Source organism: Galeopterus variegatus, unplaced genomic scaffold, assembly GCF_000696425.1.
Source record: "Galeopterus variegatus unplaced genomic scaffold, G_variegatus-3.0.2 Scaffold87, whole genome shotgun sequence".
In the NCBI taxonomy this organism is placed as follows: domain Eukaryota; kingdom Metazoa; phylum Chordata; class Mammalia; order Dermoptera; family Cynocephalidae; genus Galeopterus; species Galeopterus variegatus.
In genome coordinates this window covers 814,321-827,183 of record NW_007726198.1, presented here as the reverse complement: position 1 = coordinate 827,183, position 12,863 = coordinate 814,321, and the positions used below count along the sequence as shown (strand labels likewise).

The 12,863-nt window shown below is 36.6% G+C and overlaps 1 pseudogene; it reads left to right on the top strand.

Annotated features, from left to right (window-relative positions):
- The first annotated feature begins 3,045 nt into the window (after positions 1–3,045).
- Positions 3,046–7,932, top strand: LOC103596983 (annotated as a pseudogene).
- The last annotated feature ends 4,931 nt before the right edge of the window (positions 7,933–12,863 follow it).

Genomic DNA, 12,863 nt, shown 5'->3' with positions numbered 1-12,863 from the left:
AAAAAAGTTAAATGTTTTCATACCCTCAATCTGTCAACAATCCATGAATCTGATATCATGTTGTTATTTTGTATCATTTGAATTCCAGGTAATTATGAATATAATCTTTTTCCCCTTATCTTTGTTATCAGCTATATATTTTAGACAACAATAAATTTTATCAAGGTATTTGATTAACCTTATTTTGCATATTTCTCACAGCATCTCCTTTATTTCTTTCCCTAATTATTTGTTTAGATACTCCAAAAATGTTTTTAAGATTTTTCTTTCTTATTCTGAGGCTTCCATGCCTGTGTTGTGAGGATTTAGTATTCTTGGCCCTTATGAAGCACTTACATACATTTTTGTTACTATTCTCCTAGCTTTTACCTTCTTGTTTGTTTTTTAGTTTGCATTTTCTATTTCTTTTGCCATTTTTATTTCCCTCTGGAAAACTTTGTCAATCTGGTTTCCCAACTCACTAGTTAATTTTTCATCTGTATTTATTTAACTATTTATCCCATGTATTTCATTTCAACAATTATATTTTCATGACTAAAATTTCTACTTACTTATGAATGCTTGTCCATGGTTTATATTACTAATATTTTTTCCTTATAATTTTCAGAATATAAATGGCTTATTGTAAATTCAAATAACCACTTTATATGACCAATGTGATCAAATATCTCTGTCTCATAGTGTATTTGTAATTTAGTTTTTTTTAAAGTAGTCATACTTCTCAGATTGCTATTTTAACCTGTGACACTTGAGTAAGTCTAACTAAAAATGCATATCACATATCAAAGGCCAGCCAGGCACCAGTCTGTCACCCACATTCTTCCTCCAGTGGTAAACTCAAAGAGAAGAAAGGATAAGTGCTTAGAATAAGGAGCTCCAAACACAGAAAAGCCATTCCTGATCACACCAGTTTTTTTTTTTTTTTTTTTTTTTTTTTTTTCGTGTCCGGCAACAGGATCGCAACCCTCAGTGTTGCGCCCGCACCTTGCTCAGCCAGTGAGCGGGAACCGGTCTGTATGTGGGATCCAAACCCTCGGCAGGAGCGCCACCACGCTCCCAAGCGGCGCACTGTAGCAGTGCGCCACCGGGCCGGCCCCCTGATCACACCAGTTTTATTTCCTCTTCCAGGCAATTCTTTAAGACAGTGCCCTGTCTTTGAAACCTAAAGGGAAAACAGCATTTAGAGGTGATATGTCCGGGATCAGCAGTCTGCAAAAAAATCCAGTGGGACAAATCTACTCCAGAACTGACCTACCTTTGTACAGGCCCTTCAATAACAATGTTTTACACATTTTTAAGTGATTGTAAAAAATATAAGAATAATATTTGACAAAGACCTGTGTGGTCCCCAAAATGTATTTACTATCTGGCCCATTACAAAAAATGAAGTTTCCTGATCCTTGTCTTAGATTATAATCAAACTGCCCTAGAAGTTTGGAGAGAAAAGATGAGAGTGAATGTTTAAGGCTAGTCAAACTCCCCGGAACAGAGCTTTTGCACTGCTTTGCCCCTGGGGACACCTGAACTAAAGAACAGATTAGCCACAGAATTCCACAGTGAGGAGGCAGGTGTTCATTGACCCAAGGCAATGGGAACAGACATTAAAAAGCAAAGATCAACTTTTTTTCCTCTAATATATTCTGCTTTGCACCATCCATATACATACACAAAACACACACTCCTCTGATTTCAAAATGGTTTCTATTTTCCCAGGAGGTTTTTTCAGTTTATATTTATTTTCCTAGAAAAATTATTACAAGTGCTGTAGTTATTTTTTCTGGATTTCTCATGAGGAATTGAGACAACAGCTCATGTTAATTTACCATCTTGAGAGAAATGGAATTAAAAATAATACTACTTTTTAAAAAATTTGCTGAATGTTTTATATATTTTCTGCAACATTATTGGTAACTCAAAAAGGTGTTGTGCTCTCAAACTGGAGATAATTTATAGCTTGTTACCTGGTTACTAACAAAGGAGAATGAAAAGCCTCTAATACCTGGTTTAGGACTCCAGACTCTGCCTGCTGGGACTCTGTCACTCTTTAAATGTGAGACTTTTGACAAGTTACTTAGTTATTTGTAAAATGTGAGTAATGACAGTAACTAATTCATAAGGTTGTCATAAGGGGTAAATGAATGAACATTTGTAAGATGCTTAAAGCTGTGCTTAGCATATTATAAGTGCTATCAAAGTGTTTATTAAATAAGCATAATAAGAAAAATATAAACAAATTATAGGAAACAGTATGTTTATTATAGTACTATAGCATTGCATACACTTACAGTGAATTTGCAATTTAATGTTAATACTATATAGTCTTGCACTTCAAGTGTTTCAACAAGGCTATTAACATCATGATGATCCAAACATTTGCAATCCCAATACCTTTTGTGTTTTTCTTTATTGGAAAGCCAAGTCTGACTTCTGCTTTGTAAATGTAAATACATTGATCAAAATTTATAATTATGTCTTGTTATGATCAATTTTATGTGTCAACTTGACAAGCCTTAGAGTTCCCAAATTAAGCATTATTTCTAGATGTGTCTATAAGGGTGATTCTGGGTAAGATTAGCATTTAAATTGGTGGACTCAAGAAAGTCCACTGGCCTCTCCGAAGTAGGTGGGCATCATTTAATCTGTTGAGTCCTGAAAGAGAATGAAAGGAAGAGAAAAGAGAAATTATTTATTTTTTTGTTTTCCTGCCTGACTGTTTGAGCTGGGGTATCTTGTCTCATCTTCTTTAGCCTTCAGACTGGAATTTACATCATCAGCTCCCTTACTCAAAGGCCTTTGGACTTAGACTAAATTATACCACTAGTTTTCCTGGACATCCATCTTGCAGATGGCAGAACATGAGATTTCTCAGCCTCTAAAATCTCCTAAACCAATTCCTCACAACACATACATACATACATGCACATACACATACACATATATTTGTTTATATAGATATGTATAGATTATATATACACATATATGTAATACACAGACACATATAAAAACAAAACAAGTGCATTTCATGTTGCAGCTCAGGAGTTTGAAATGGCTCTAACAGTTCGTTTGGTTGAACGGCTGAAACAGCAACAAAAAGTGGCCCACTATGAGCAAATTAGAATGACCGGGTATGCCTTGGTTTAATGTACAAGAAGGAAACCAAAAGCTTGGGGAGATTGGAATGTTTGAGAATTTGTCATTTAAGACCTACTCACTCATTAGAAGTGACCAGATGATATGCCTTTCACCAATACTGTGAGGAACATATTTGTGAGGGAATTATGGCATTTTTGAAGTGCTCCAAGATTGCTCTTTTTTGCGGGCCAGACCTCACAAAAACATAGTCACTGAATTAGGAAACCTAAATGTAATGGGAGTAATTGGATATGGGGGCAGCAGGAGCCAGTGGCAGCATGCAACTGCCAAGAGTAAAGTGGGTGCAATTATCATAATAGAGAGGAACATTCGAGATAGTCTTACTCATGCAGATCTATAGTGTTGTCTAATTGATAATGGTGCTCCTAGAAATGAAGTAGTTAAAAAGCCTACTAAATTCTGACTTGATTTGTATAAGCAGAAAAGTTATAGTTAAAATGAACAAAAGTCTAACCTGAATCATAAAAAACAGAAAGTCAAGGTGCTTCAATCAATTTCCATATCTGAGCCAGATTATAGATACAGAACCACTTGAATAAAAAGGAAGACAGGTTCCATTGAGGAAGTATTCCAGTATAGTACTGAAAATTCATATTGTTTATCTTTCTCCTAGCCTTCCCCAAAGGGACCTACAGCATTTTATCAGAGTAACTGTACATTGGAGAAAAAAAAAATAATCATAACTTTTGGGGACTACTGGACACTGGCTCTGAACTGACACTAATTCCAGGAGATCCAAAATGCCACTGTGGACCACCAGAGTAAGAGCTTATGGAGGTCACAGAATCAATGAAGTTTTAGCTCAGTAGACTCCAGTAGATCCAGTGCATCTCCAAGGCTATCCTGTGGTTAGTTTATCAGTTCCAGTATGCATAATTGGGATAGACATACTTAGTAACTGGCATAATTCCCACATTGATTATCTGACCTGTGAAGTGAGGATTATTATGGTGGAAAACGGTCAAATGGAAGTCATTAGAACTGCTTCTACCTAGGAAAACAGTAAAACAGAAGAACACAGCATTCCTGGAATATTGCAGAGATTAGTGTCACCATCAAGGACTTGAAAATTTCAGGGGTAGTGATTCTCACCACATCACCATTCAACACTCCTATCTGGCCTGTGCGGAAGACAGATGAATCTTGGGGAATGACAGTGAATTATATTAAGTTTAACCAGCTGATGACTCCAATTTCAGCTCTTCTGCCAGATGTGATGTTATTGCTTGAGCAAATTAACATATTCCCTGGTAACTAGTATGCAGCCATTGATCTGGCAAATGCCTTTCCTCCAAACCAGTCTATATGGCCCACCAGAAGGAGTTTGCCTTCAGTTGGCAAGGCCAGGAATGTTCCTTCACTGTCTTTCCTCAAGGGTATATAAAATATCCAGCACTATGAAATAACTAAATCACAGGTATCTTTATTTTCTTTCCTTCCACAAGATATCAAACTGGTCCATTACATTGATGACATTATGCTGATTGGACCTGATGAACAAGAAGTAGCAACTACTCTAGAATTATTGGCAAGGCATTCATGTGTCGGAGTATGGAAAATAAATGCAACTAAATTTCATTGGCCTTCTACCTCAGTCAAATTTCTAGGGGTCCAGTGGTGTTTGTGGGACATGTCAAGATATCCTTTCAAAGGTGGAGGATAATTTGCTGCATTTGGCCCTTCCTACAACTGAGAAATAAGTAAAGCTCCTAGTGGAATTTTTTGGGGGTTTTGGAGACAACATATTTCTCATTTGGTTGTGTTACTCCAGCCCATTTAACAAGTGACTGAGAAAGCTCCTAGCTTTGAATGTGGCCCACAGCAAGAGAAGGCTCTGCAATAAGACCAGGCTGAAGTGAAATCTGCTCTGCCACTTGCACCATGTGATCCAGCAGATCCAGTGGTGCTCCAAGTACCAGTGGCAGACAGGGATGCTTTTTGGAGCCTCCTCTGGCAGGCCCCTATAGGTGAATTGCAGTGCAAGTCCTTAGGATTTTGGAGCAAGACCCTTCCATCCTCTTGCAGGTGACTACTCTCTTTTTGAGAAAAAGCTCTTGGTCTGCTACTGTGCCTTAGTAGAGATTGAATGCATAACCATGACCACCAAGTTACCATATGATACAAGGTACTCATAATGAACTGGGTGTTATCTGACTCAGCAAACCATAAAGCTGGGCATGCATAGTAACACCATATAATCAATTGAAGCAGTATATGTGTGGTCTAGCCTGAGCAGGAGCTGAAGGCACAAATAAGTTAAATGAAGAAGTGGCTTAAATGCCCATTGTTCTCACTCCTGCTGCACTGCCTTCTCTCTGCCAGCCTATTCTCATGGGGAATACTCTGTAATTAGTTGACAGAGAAAGAGAAGACTCAAGTCTGGTTTACAGATGATCCTGCATAGTATTCAGGCACCATCCAAAAGTGGACAGCTGCAGCTCTACAGCCCTACTCTGGGACATCCCTGAAGGAAAATGGCAAATGGAAATCTTTTCAGTGGCAGAACTTCAAGCAGTGCACCTGGTTGTGCACTTTGCTTGGAAGGAGAAATGGCCAGAGATGCAATTATATACTTATTTATGGGCTGTTGCCAATAGTTTGGCTAGTTGGGCAGGGACTTGGAAGGAATGTGATTGTGGAATATACTAACATTTATAAAGCAAATGTATTTCACAGGGCCTATTTTCCAAAGCCCTGTAGTCTCAGGTTTAGCCTAACCTTTTGGAATTACATATAGAAATGTTAACTTTGCAAAAGACAGAAAATTTTCCTCAGGCTAAAGTCTTTGTAACACAGCAAAGTTGCTGGCTCAAGGACAGACAAGTCCTTTGACTGATATGTAAAATACTGGGGACATTGCTGTAGGGAAAAACAGTGTTTGCTAAGATCAAGCTTTTGTTGGTGGATTGACTCAACCTTTTGCAAATTGCATTATGGAATGTCACTTTGCTTGTTTCACTGGTGTTACCAGCCTATATTGTTAAACTATACTTAGACATAACCCTGCTTTTGTTCTTTTTCTGTAACTTCCCGGTCTGGAGAATAAATGCGGGGAGAGAACCTCAGTTCATGGTTAATTTCCCAAGGAAGGAATGCCTTTCTCTTGAGGGTTCCAGGAGATTAACCACTTTGGGCTCTCTCACTGTTCAGAAGAAATGGGCTTTGAGTAATCCTTTGCATCTCTGTCACCCCAGAAGAGAGGTGATAAATCCATGTAAGGCAAAGCAACATGTGATTATAAAATTGATGACAAAGAAATTTAGAAAACGTTATGTGGCTAGACCTCTCTGAAAGAGCAAAATTAAAAAGCAAATATCTTTGTGTCCCATGTGAATAGTCACTAAAGGGTAACTTCAACAGAGAAGTATTTTAATAATCAAGTGGATAGAAGAACTCATTCTATGAATACCAGTTAACCACTTTTCCCAATAATACCTGTCATATCTTTATGGGCTCATGAACAAAGTGGTCATGATGGCAGGGGTTAAAGTTTGCCCAGTACATCGATTCCTATTCACCTAGGCCAACCTGGCTATGGCCATCATTGAGTTCCCAATCTTCCAGCAAAAGAAACCAACACTGAACCCCCAGTGTGGTACCTTTCCCCAGGGTGATCAGCCAGCTATCTGGTGGCAAGTTAATTATGCTGTACCACTTCCATCATGGAAGAGGCAACTTTTTTTTTTCTTTCTGAAATAGACACATTCTGGAAATGAATTTGTCTTCCTGTACACAGAACTTCTGCCCAAACTACCATGTATATATTACAAAATGCCTTATTCATTGCCATGATAGTCCACACAATATTACTTCTGATCAAGAAACTCATTTTAAGGGCCAGCCCATGGCTCACTCGGTAGAGTGCGGTGTTGATAACACCAAGGCCACGGGTTCAGATCCTATAGAGGGATGGCCGGTTTGCTCACTGGCTGAGCGTGGTGCTGACAACACCAAGCCAAGGGTTGACATCCCCTTACCGGTCATCTTTAAAAAAAAAAAAAAGAAACTCATTTTATATCAAAAAAAAAAAAATCCCAATGGGCCCATGCTCATGAAATTCACTGGTCTTATGTGCCTCACCATCTGGAAGAGGCTGGCTTAATAAAAAGGTGGAATGGACTTTTGAAGATTCAGTTTCAATGACAGCTAGGTGGCAATATTCTGCAAGGCTAGGGCAAGGTTCTCCAGAAGGTTGTATAAGCTCTGAATCAGCATCCAATATATGGTGCTGTTTCTCCAACAGCCAGGAACCATGGGTGGAAATAGGGTAGCACCACTCACTAGTACCCCTAGTGACCCACTAACAAAATTTTTGCTTCCTGTTCCTGTGACTTTTTGCTTTGCTTGCCTAGAGGTCTTAGTTCCAGTGGGAGGAATGCTTTCATCAGGAAACACAACTATGATTTCATTGCACTTGGAATTAAGACTGCCACCTGGCCACTTGAAGTTCTTCATGCCTCTGAATCAACAGGCAAAGAAGGGAGTTACAGCATTGGCTACGATGATTGGTCTAGACTATGAACAGGAAATTGGACTACTACTCTACAGTGGTGGTGAGGAAGAGTATGTCTGGAATACGGGAAATACCTTAGGGTGCTTCTTAGTATCACCATCCCCTGTGATAAAGGCTAATGGAAACGACAACAACCCAATCCAGGCAGAACTACTAATGGCCCAAATCCCTCAGGAATGATGGCTTGGGTCACTCTGCCAGATAAAGAACCTAGTTATAAATACCAACCACTACCACATGATCAGTTACAAAAAGGAGGATTATAATTGTCATGGACATTTCCTCCTTAATTTGTCGTAGATACGTTTGTGTGTGTGTGTATGTGTGTGTACGTGTATACACATATATATTTTTTACATATTTATGTGTGTGTATATTTCTTATTCCCTTGTCACATAATATAAAATGTATTGATGCTATTATAATATTTAAGTATAATTAATTTTACATCATAGTATTTAACTTACGGCATGTCAATAAGAGTAAACATTACTCAAAGACTACTTATTCTTTTGGGAAGGGGTAAGTACATATTCAGTTGTACACATGATAGTTTTATCATGTTAGGTGAAATTATGTCTTTTTATCTGTTGAGAACCTGAACAGAACAAAAGGTGAAGGAAGGAGTAATTCACCTCCTTTTTCCTGTCTCACTGACTGGGACATCTCATATTATTTTCTCTGCTCCTCAAACTGGGATTTACTCCATTTTCTCCCCTGGTTTTAGACCTTTGAACTTGAACTAAATTATTTCATTAGCCTTCTTGGGGCTCTAATTTGAAGTTGGAAGACTGTGGGACTTCTCAGCCTCTGCAGGCAGGTGAGCCAATTCCTCATAATTCTCCTGATGCGTATATATGTACTAGTAAGATATATATATATATCTTTTCTTCTGGTGAACCCTCACAAATACATGTCATATATTTAATTAAAATAATATATTTCTGGGCTGGCCTGGTGGCGCACTGCGATAGTGCGCTGCTTAGGAAGCGCGGCGACGCTCCCGCCGAGGGTTCGGACCCCACATACAGACCAGTTCCTGCTCTCTGGCTGAACGAGGCGCGGGAGCAATGCCGAGGGTTGCGATCCCGTTGCCGGTCCCGGTCTGGTACGGGGGCGACACTGAGGGTTGCAATCCATTGCCGGACACGGAAAAAGACAAAAAAATAAAAAAATAAAAAAAATAAAATAAAGTAAAATAATATATTTTGTGATTTCTAGTGATTTAAGAATATTTTTTATTGAAGTTTGAGCTGTCATCTGTCAAAATAATTCTGTCAGACCTTAGAAATAATACAGCCATTTCTCAATATCTGTTGGGAATTGGTTCCAGGACCCCCAGGGATGCCAAAATTCAAGGATGATCAAGTCCCTTATATAAAATGGTGTAGTATTTGCATACAACCTATGCGCACCCTCCTAGTACACTTTAAATCATCTCTACATTACTTACAATACTTAATACAATGTAAATGCCATGTAAATAGTTGTTATGCTGTATTTTTAATTTGTATTATATTTATTGTATTATTTTGTGTTTGATTTTTAAATATTTTAGATGAAAAATTGGTTGAATCTGTGGATGCAAAGCCAGCTGATACAGAGTGCCAATTGTATTTATTTAATTGTTACTTATATTTCTTGAAATAGCAAATTTCAAAACCAAAGATCTAATTGCAGATGTCTATAACATGGTTCTGATTATTCATACTAAAGTGGAAGTAATTCCCAATCCTCTTTAAAATTTCTGCATAATCTCATGGTGCAAGTCTACATTTCTTGACGATTGCTTTTTCTGCCTATGGTACTTTACATGTAGATATGCTTGTGAAATCTAAAGAGGTTCAAGAAGTCATATATTTGATCATTTATAATTTCTAATAATTTATTATTATGTCCTAATACTATTGTACAAAGCATGGAGATGTTTGGATGATTCTTCTAAAGAATAAAGATAATTAAGTATTAAATTAAATATGGTAAAATAAATAAACATGAGAAGAAATGATGAATCAATAGGACATATAAAACATATTTTCTAAAAGACTCTGATTACTTTTAAAAGGCTCTGTTTACTTGTTGGAAGAATATAACATTGTTTCCATAGTGCTGTGGATAGGATGTCCCCCCCAAGCTCTTTGAAGCTTGATCCTCACCGTGACAGTGTTAAGAGGGTGGGTAATCCTATTATCGTAATTGAGAGGTGGTGCCTTGAAGGGATGATTAGATTTTGAGAACCATGCCCTAGTCTATGAATTAATATGTTGATGGTTTAATCATGGTCATGGGTATGGTTCTGATGACTAAAAGGAGACCACGTGAGAAGCTCTCTCTGTCTCTGCTCAGCCATCTGCCATGTGACACCACTTATTGCTGAAGTCACCACCAACAAGGGCCTCACTGGATGTGTTCCTTGGACTTTGAACTTTCCAGTCTAAAACAGTAAGCAATAAATATTGTTTCTTTACAAATTACCCAGTTACAGGCATTTATGTTATAAGCAATAAAAACGGAATAATACACATGGGAACCATTGTGATTTAAAATCAAATGTGAATATTTGATTTTGAAAAAGTGAAATTTATTTGGCTTTTTTGGATTTAGCATGAAGACTGTATTTTATGATAAATGTTTCACTCATATCTTACAACATAAAAGAAAAACAAAAAACAAAACCTTGGAATAAAACTGATATTGATACTTTAGCATTTTGTTAACCTTGAGAATTTGTCTTCCCAACACTCCATATTTACGTAGTACAAAATATTCTGAAAGAGCTCTTTGACTTTTAATTAGCTAATCCTTATAACACTCCTGTGAGATAGGTCAGAGCTTTGAAGGGGAAATGATTTAGCTTTACAAAATAACATCTGAATGTGCTTAATAGGAAACTAAAGAAGTTTAGGTGGTGGGTGACAAAGATTAAGTCTTTGATAAATTTCTAATAGTAGCCTTGCTCTCTAGTTTTTCTTTTAAATACTAAATTTCTACAGAGGAGTATAAAAAGCAGAATATAAAGTAGTAACTGTGAAGCCATTTGTTTCTAATTTAGGAAATTATCAAAGGTTAAGCAAAGCCTTTGTAGTTAAAATAATCTGGCCTTGATTATATTACTACTGCATTCACAACCCCCCCCCCTTTTTTGTCCAGCTATATGAATGTGGGCACCATACTTAACCTCTTTGATCCTCATTCTAGATCTTAGAAAATAGTTAATATTGTATATCTTGTAAGGATACAGAGAAGATTGACAAAAATATATCCAAAGTAACTAAAGAAGTACTTAGCACTCAATAAAAGTTAGCTATTATTTCTGTTGAATTAATGATATGCTGAAGTGGATGGGGAGGAAACAGGAAGCAGAATAGTACCACAAATTACAGTTTTGTGGTTACTTGCTTTCAACCATCTACTGTCAGAGTTGAGCTTTCACAAACTTCTAGATGTATACAAAAGAATCATTTTTCCATCAAGCATTTCTGGTCACATACACCTATAATCTTCTGTGATGCCCTGAAGTAGTACCTGTGTTGATAAAGAGAGAGGAACTGTGAGGCAATGCCTGGTAACAGATGTCTTATATAATGTGGAAATATCACCTAGTAAAAACAATCTTTCTAGGGTGAAGTGGAAAATTTATTCTAAAAACTACGTGGATACAAAAAGGAAAATTATCTAAGAATCCTCAAGAATAAAGTGGGAACATGCTGCATCAGAAATAAAGACTTATTAAAACAATAGGTTTAGTAAGACAGTGTGAGATTAGCCAGAAGAGAAAAATAGAACAAATTGAATAAGAAAGCTCAGAAATATACCATGCATATACATAAACTTTGCATATGATTGACAGAGCTGGCACTGCAGATAAATACTAACTACACAATTTGACAAATTGTGCTGGAAAATTGGTCATCCTTGTAAAAAAATAAAATTAGTTTTCTACCTGAAACCATATGCAAAATTCAATTCCAAATGAAATAATGATATACCTGTATGATTAAATTTTAAAGCTTTAAAAAATATCTTTATGACCTAGTGGTGGGGAAGGTTTTATAAACAAGACACAATCAGGACCAATCATTAAAAAAAGTTAAATAAATTTTACTTTAAAATCAAGATACCCCTGGAAGTGATTAAAAGGCCAGTAATTAAAATCTGGTCTGTACAAAAAGCCTTCCTCAGAGAACAAGCAACAAAGCAGCATCCAGGCACAGGAAATTCAAAGGTCACCAGTCAAATTCAATTCAAGCAGGAACATCCAAAGGCATATCTTAATCAAATTACCAAAAACCAAAGACAAAGAAAGAATACTGAAAGCAGCAAGAGAAAAGAAACACACAACATTCAACAGAGCCCCAATACATGTCTCAGAAGATTTCTGAGTAGAAACCCTACAGGCCAGAAGAGAATGAAATGATATATTTAGGGTGCTGAAAGAAAAAGATTCTCAGCCAAGAATTATCTATCCAGCAAAACTAACCATCAAATATGAAAGAGAAATAAAAATTTTCGCATACAGACAAAAGGTAAGGGAATTCATCAACACTAGACCTACATTACAAGGAATGCTAAAGGGAATTCTTCAATTTGAAAGAAGATGACACTAAGGAGTGTCAAGAACATATTTAAAGGCACATAATTCATTAGTAAAGTAGATTCACAGACAATATCTGAATACTGCAATATCATAAAGGTGGTGAATAAACGACTTACATCCTTAGTATAAAGACTAAAGGACAAACCTAACAAGAAACTAACATATAAATTAACTGTATTTGAAATAGGCAATATAAAAGACATAAATTAAAACAACAAATTGCCAAAAAGTAGAAGGGAATGACACCAAAGCATAGATTTGGCTTTTTTTCTTTGTTCTTAGATATCAAAGTTAAATTGTTATTAGTCTAAAATAATCTGTTTATAACTATAACATGTTCTTTGTAAGCCTCACAGTAACCATAACACAAAAACTTGTAAGAAATATACTAAAAATAAATAGCAAGAAACCAAAATACACTGCTAGAAAAAAAACCACTCAATCATGAAGGAAGATGGTAAGATTGGAAAAAAGAAAAAAAGGAACAAAATGGCAGTAATAAGTCCCTACATATTAATAATAACTCTAAATATAAATGGATGAAATGGTCCAATTAAAAGACAGTGGGAGTCAATGGAATATAAAACAAAAATCATCAAT